General features: G+C 35.6%; 1 pseudogene; it reads left to right on the plus strand.

Annotated features, from left to right (window-relative positions):
- Nucleotides 1–3263: 3263 nt before the first annotated feature.
- Nucleotides 3264–7957, plus strand: LOC121240336 (annotated as a pseudogene).

Raw genomic sequence — 7957 nt, forward strand, 5'->3', positions numbered from 1 at the left:
GACACCCCAGTAAAATAATCGAGTGAAATATAGTTCAATTCTTTATTATAAATCTAACTTTATCCTTAATCACAATTATTATTGATGTAGTAAATCATGTCGTCATCTTTTGGACGTTTACCCAAAATAATTTCTTTGCCGAAATATAATAAAGATATGTATGACATAGATTCAACAATCGGCCTTTTCCTGCATTCATGCTATCTTCTGTTGTAATCGTTACCAAATAATTAATAAACGATAGCGTTTCGAATATACGAGAACAAATTAATATACGATCGATGGAACTTCCACGTAAAGAAACGGCCTCCAGTCCTGGAGACAACCAAGATCAAAGAAGTGCCACAAGATCATAAGAAACGTACGTAATCGAAAACGTACTACGTTATCTGCTCAGAAGAAAAATCGAAAACGTTATCCGAGGGCGGCTGCTGCATGCAGCGTCGGCTAGCATTCATTCAATTCAATTCACCAAGCAGGCCGGTGGATAAACATGAAACTCATCCCAAAAGCCACATGAGCAGCAGACATTTCAAGTACACGTGTCATGTGTTGTTTTTTTCCAAGTTGCAGCGCACCGTCGCCGTTTCTGTCCTTTTCTTTCTCCAACATTACTCTCAAAGGAAGGATTAGTTTCCTTTCACGAGCAGCTTTCCCTTTCTTATCTTCAGCTCTGCGCTATGTCGCGTCAGCAGCTCAGACTGTGGGGTAAGTAGCCAGCTGGGTGACTTTAATAATGTGTGATAAATTAGTATTAGTTTTGATAAAATATTTTATTTTATCTTATATAATTATTATAATAATAAATAATATTAAAAAAAAAATCACTTTAACAGTATATATTTTATACTCATTACATGACTATTTTTAATTTTTTATTTTTTTTATTTTAAACTTAAAAGATATGTAGTCTAGATGATGCTACATTATGTATACAAAACGATTACTTTCACTTCTATATTCTGCAGAAAATTACCCATTAAGAGAGCACATGATGAGGCTGCAACCCAGAGTCAGAGAGACCCGGTACACAACAGAAAATCATGAAATGAATAAGATGGGCAGGAAAGGATGAACCTGGATGGTCGTGGAGTCCAGGTTCAACTCATGTGTTATATGGAACAAGCTGCCTTGCTAGGATCAAAGTAAAAAGGAGCTGGAGCAGAGAGCAGATCAACCCCCCCCCCCCCCCCCCCCCCCAAGTAATATATGTAGGGTTGCTGGAGTTTGTCCCTTTTTGGCATTGAACTTGGCCAGATAAATGGGTATGGTTCGCAGCGCATTGTTCGCCAACAATTGACAAACTAGTCATGTTTTACAGTATCTTCCTTCGGAAAACAAACGAGCTGAGAGATAGATACACATCATGATCATTATGCTATGAGCTCGATTGTATGGTTGAACTAAAATTATATATGCCTTTCTCAAAATGTTGAATCTATCGGTACCTAAGAATCCAATTGAATAATACTATATACAATCTTAAAATATGTAAGTACAACATACTTTCTTTAAGAAAAATGAGTTTGTTATTAAAAAATTATTTATTTTATGTAGATCTCAAATTTATTCATTTTTTTAAAAGAGAGTGAACACTTTAGTACAAATATCATTTCTCTTAATTTATATGTGTGTGTGAGAGATTAGTTTGAAAATCCTTTTCTAAGTTAGGTAGTATAGCTAGAATCTGGTAAATCACTCAGTATCTACGGATTTCCGCAATATATATATAAAGAGCATGATACATATGCACGGTAATATTTTTGTGCAAAAATAAACAGAGAATCCTTTTGAGTTGGGAAAGTATTAGTTTCCGCAGGCTGTACTTCTACTTTATCAATTTAAGGAGTGAAATATCTGCCTTTATTAAGTGTAATTAAGCTTGCGGCCAGTGTCAAAGGTGCATTCCTTAAATGTTAAATGTTTTTCTTTTTAGGGTTTGGTTAAAATATCTTCTAATTAATTAGCGAAGCTGGTGTATCATTTGAAAAAGCACAAAATAAAAGTCATAATTCATAATTGAAAGAGAAGTGTTACAGCTCTATAAAAATTTTATAAAAATAAATTTATAAATTGACATAGTTTCGTGTAATCGGTTAATTCTATTTTTTTATATATAAAATCATTTTACAGCTAAAACATTTCTCCAATTGAAAATAAACAGTTTAAGAATAAAAGAAAATGATAAAACTTAGAGTAATTAAGCGTGCAAAAGTTCAAAGAAAAACCACAAAAGTTCCAAGTATAATTTATATAACACACTGGTGTGACATGTACACATGATTCACATTTATTTTGTTCACTTGTATATATATATATATATATATACACACGTAACCTAGGGTACCACCCAAGTAGTGCACAAGTTGCAAAAGGCGAGGGTTAGAAAAGTTAAAAACTATAAGATTAAAAACAAAAAAAAAAAAAATTCGAAAGTGGATGACTGCAACTCGTACATTTAATATTCATATATTATATTAGTTGTAGTCTTGTATATGTTATTAATGAAGACAGACAGAGACATTTTTCTGTATTAATTTTGTTTTCATTTGTTATACATGAGTTCAGCATCTATAGTCAGGAAAACGTTGGAAGTATCCTGGATTTTGGCAGTAAATTAGCACCGAATTAATTACACTACATAGCAAGACCGCAAAAGTCAAATATTTTACAAAGGTCAATTCAACAAAGTTTGGAGAACAGTATATTCATTTTTGTAAGCTTTGAAGCAGAAGGACAAAAGAGTGAAAGGGTGAAATAAAATGCAATTATATACTATTTTTTCACGTGAATGTCATCGTGTTCTAGACGTTCATCTTGTTCTTATCTTCCACCTTATTACATATCTTTTTTTTTTTTCGAGTGATTTCAATCGTCAATTTGGGTTAATTTTGATATGGCGATGCAAAGGAAAGACCACCGCCAAGAATTAATATGCGTACCTGCAATGAACAATGAACACATATTAATATAATGTATATATATATATAAATGTTTTGTTGTTAAATTATTTTTTATATATAAATATTTTAATCGAAGAGATTTCACAATAAAAATTTATAAATTGACATGATTTAATTAGTATCAAATTATAAAATTATTTATATATATATATATAATAAATATTAGGTAGCATGGGAAGGCAGAATATGGGTACCTAATGATAGCTTTGCTTACTTATACTAATTTACATCAAACCCATAAAAGGACAAGAGTCAATTGAGAGTTCCTACGTGCGCTGCTGTGCATTACTATTCAGTACTTCATGAGTTTGTAATTTAGTACTTAAACCCCTTTCTTGCTTTAAAAATTAAAATCATCGCCAACCTTACCAGCCAGTGGAGCACTTGTGTTCGAGAGAGAGAGAGAATGCAATACTGTGTAAAGGAGCAAAAGCCCTGTGCGCGTTGGGTTGAGAAGTATTTTAAAGACTGCCTTTGCAATCTGAGAGATGATTTATCTTTTGGTTTTGGGTTTATTAGTCTAGTCAGTTGGGGAGTGGCAGAAATCCCTCAAATCATCACCAATTTCCAGACCAAGTCCGGCCATGGAGTTTCTCTTGCTTTTCTGCTCACTTGGATTGTTGGGTTTGTTCTCTTTCCCCTACCTAGCGACAAACACTTGCCCTTACACACACAGACAGAACCGCACAGAGCTTCCTTCCTTCCTTCCTTTCTTTCCTTAATTTTCTTCATAGTACCATGTTTTTCAAATAACATCCATATTTATTTCCTTGATGCAGAGATGTTTTTAATCTGGTTGGTTGTCTTCTGGAACCTGCAACGGTGAGTGTGAGGCGCCTGAGAAACATAAATCCTTAGTTTTGTTGTTTGGTGGTCCAGAAAATGGTCTGAAATTGGGTGGTTCTGGTTCTGACACTACCATCTGTAATAATATCATAAGTCTATCTTCTTGCATATTATCTTGGTCCTCACAAGCAACTTCTTCCTTTATTTTTCTTTCTTCCCAATGAAAAAAAAAAAAAAAAGCAAGAAAATTAATCTTCGATCTGAATTTACTTTTCTTTGGATGCAGTTGCCTACCCAGTTCTATACGGCTCTGGTACGTAATACCACTCTCTCACTTGGATAATAACCTTAACTCTTGCAATATTTCTTCATGATTTTCTTTCACTTTCTGCTGCAACCCAAGTACCGTGAGGATGCCTGACATAAGTTAAGGTTGCAACTGAGGTAGCTAGCCAGGTCCTGCTGGAAAGAAGCCGACCCGAAGGTTTTGAGTTGGTCCTCCGTTCCAAGTTCCAACCCCAACTTGCTGGCTAGGCTTGGTTGGTCTCGTTGTGCGGTGCTAGTAGCCACTGAAACTTTAGTAAAAGGAAAAAAAAATCGCTCAAAAGCTAAAAAGTGATCCCGCAAGTCTAACAAATATCTATTTATTAGTACGATATTATTTATTATTGATTTAAATAAGTTATAAATGTATGATCCACTTTATTAGAAATTGTTTCAAATTTAGAAACGAATCTCTTATTTGTTTTTGATAATATAAATACTTCAATAATACTAAATAATAATAATAAAAAATAATATGAGACCTACTTTAATGGAAATTAGGACCAGTAAAAACATAAAAAGTTTGAGACCAGACCAATGCAACTTTCCTTTCCTTAATAATTATAGTGTACTACTGCCTATGCGAAGAACTACTACTTCAAACTACCAAACTCGCCCGGTGATTGGGTTGATATTACTATTAGGACGTTCTGCCACCCAAGTTGTGGTTGTTTAATTTCCTACGTATAATAATTATAATTTTTGTTTTTTTTGTTGCAGCTTTACACAGTCAGTACAGTAGTGTTGGTATTGCAGAGCGTGTACTATGACTACATCCGCAGATGGTTCAAGCATCGACAGATCAAAGTTAACCATCCGGTACATAATTTTAATTTTACTAATTTTCCATTTCAACTACAAATTAATTCATCTTCTGATCCGAAAATGCACACACAGTCAGTATTTCTTATCTTTCTTCTTTTTCTTGTACAATACTATAGGCTGAAGAGGATCATAAAAAACCATTAATGAGACCTAAGTCAGTTGATCCAGGCATTCCAATACCTAGAGCTTCGCCAAAAGCAACTCCTCGAAGAGAGTTCTACATCACGTACGTAAAATATCATTTTTTTTTTATTTTTTATTACAACGTGATGATGTCTCGATTAATCGTAGGCCCGGTTTGGATAAACACTTCGTATGAAACGAGATGAAATATATTTTAAAAAAAAATATTACAGACACAAAAAGATCTCATACACTGATATCAGTGTGCCACATCTCCCCTGCCTTTTTTTTTTCTTTCTTTTTTCTTCCCCTCTCCCCTCCCCCTTCCCCTTCCCCCTCCCATGCCAGCCATGGTGGTCGAGGACCACCTCAGGGCCGACATAAGCCGCCGGCGGTCCAAGTAGCACCGTCTCATTCACGACAGTGTCTCTCCCATGCACGGCAAGCTCACGGTGCTGCCGTGAGCTCCCATGTCCCTGTCGGACGATGTCGCTTGGACCGCCAGCGACTTCTGTCGGCCATGAGGTGGTCCCCGACCACCATGGCTGACATAGGGAGGGGAGAGACAGAGAGGGGAAGGGAGATGAGGGGAGGGGAGAGGCACGAGAGTGGGGAAGAAAAAAGAAATAAAAAAAAAAAAAGGTGGGGGGGAGGGGGGAGACGTGGCACACTGCCACATCAGTGTGTGAGATTCCTTTATGTCTATAGTAATTCCTATTTTAAATAGTAGTAAAATTTTTTGAGTTAAGAAAAGGTGAGATAGTTTGTAAAAAATATATATATTTGGATAGTAAGATGAGATAGTTTTGACTTTTTGGAATTTGAAAAAGGTGGGGGTCTCACAGTATTTATAGAGTATCCAAATCCTTGAGATTTTGCACTGCTCACGTATTGTTAAGCACTGTTCATGTCAGGTTGTACTGTTCATTTACTGTTTTGAACTGTTCACTGTCAATTTTACATTGTTTATTTACTGATTATTTAAGTAGATGTTTTTAAAACTTAGAGATGAAATACAATATTTGGATATGCAAAACTCTGAAATCATACAACTCAGATGAGATATAGATGTGAGATGCTTTATCTATCCAAACCGGGCCTTAGACTTTAGATAAGGAGTTTTATGCGTATGCGGCTTAGATAATTAACAAGAATACCTTTTCTTGAATTTTACAGTTCAGCAAGATCTTTGGCTGGCAGTGGCACCCCACCTTTTCGAACATATCTAACAGCTGCCAAAAGTGGTCCTTCGGCTATGGGACTGAACAGTGATTCATCGTCAGATGATGAGGCAGCTCCAGTCCACTCTAAGAAGTCCATTAGCCAGCCTAGGCCTATTCCAAGATCGGTAAGTTGTCTTCATCTTCCACTTAATTACCAGATATTCAAGCAATCATGCATTAGTGTTGGCACTGATCATGATCATTTGCTACAGCTCATGTTCTTCCCATTGCATTTGCACATTCTAACAAATACTCAAACAAAATTTCCTTCCGAGAACAAAATATCTTAAACAAACAGAACTTAGATTATGACTTGCTATTTGAACCAGTACTCATTATTTATGAAATGACATCAATATTTCTGAAAATAGCCTGCGCGCATCTTCACATTCAAACCCAAATTTATCCTCTAATTTTGCTTGAAAATCACCTTATAATTTCTTACACGTTAGTGCTGCTTGCATGTTACAGGTAGGCTATGGAACATTTCTAGCTACATCACTCAACTTGCCCCTACATAGTAAGGGTTTGACAGATCAAGCATACTTGGGACTTACTGGGAGGAAGCTCTTACATGTATGATTATAATTTCTACCTCTGATTAATACTATATAACTAAATTAAACAAGATCCTCTTCTTGTTTTTTGGAAGTTCTTACAATTAGGCTGCAACAGGAACAAGGTGGGGTAGAGAGTGTATACGGTCAATGGTTGGGATGGCTGATGGCTGCCATTTACATGGGCGGACGACTCCCCAGATATGGTTAAATGTAAGTTTATATTATTTTCTACTGTTCTACCTATCCTTTTTTTTTTTTTTTTTGTTTCTTTGCTGTATGTAATGAAAGTCTCTAACAAATTTCTTGAACATGTTTAATTGGCCGGACAGATTAAAAGGGGGAGTGTAGAGGTGTGATATTCTCTTAATTGACTCTTTCTCTCTCTCTCTCTCTCTCTCTCTCTCTCTCTCTCTACCATACCTTCAATATCTTGCAGAGTTTTTTTTTTTTTTTCCAACAACTAATTAAGACCCTTTCGCTCTGTAAATTAATTTTTTAGGGCTTGAATCCTCTCATGTTCATTTTTGCACTGGTCGCCAACGTTACTTACGTGGCAAGGTCTCTCTCTCTCTCTCTCTCTCTCTCTCTCTCTCTCTCTGAACTGAACTGATCAAGTGAAGCTTCTTCCTTGTCGTTTAATTAATTCCCAGCTCATGTTTAATTAATCTGTTTACTTGAACGCATGCAGTATTCTTGTAAGGACAACTGAATGGGAAAAAATCAAAGCCAATATGCCATGGTTGCTGGATGCTGTTGTATGCGTGGCGCTTGATTTATTTGTATCCTTTTCATGCCAATTCTGCTGATCAAGATCATAATCATTTCTACCCCCACATGATACATCATCATCATCATCAATTTCAACATCTTCATCACTGTCATTCTTGCCATATATATTATATATATATATAACATGCATACCTTAACAAAAACATTTTATATAGATCATATTGCAGTATATCTATTACAAGCATCTTCGAAGGACGCCAGGCACAAGTAGTACTACTGGATCAGATTATGGAGACTACGTAGAAGCAAGTAAAATCTGATGTTTCTTAATTGGGTTTTGTAATGTTATTTCATGATACTTACCAATTAAGTCATATCATCTAGGGATTTTAAACCTAATTTATCCTCACGGCCGGTTAGATCA

This window comes from Juglans microcarpa x Juglans regia, chromosome 1D (genome assembly GCF_004785595.1).
Source record: "Juglans microcarpa x Juglans regia isolate MS1-56 chromosome 1D, Jm3101_v1.0, whole genome shotgun sequence".
Lineage (NCBI taxonomy): Eukaryota > Viridiplantae > Streptophyta > Magnoliopsida > Fagales > Juglandaceae > Juglans > Juglans microcarpa x Juglans regia.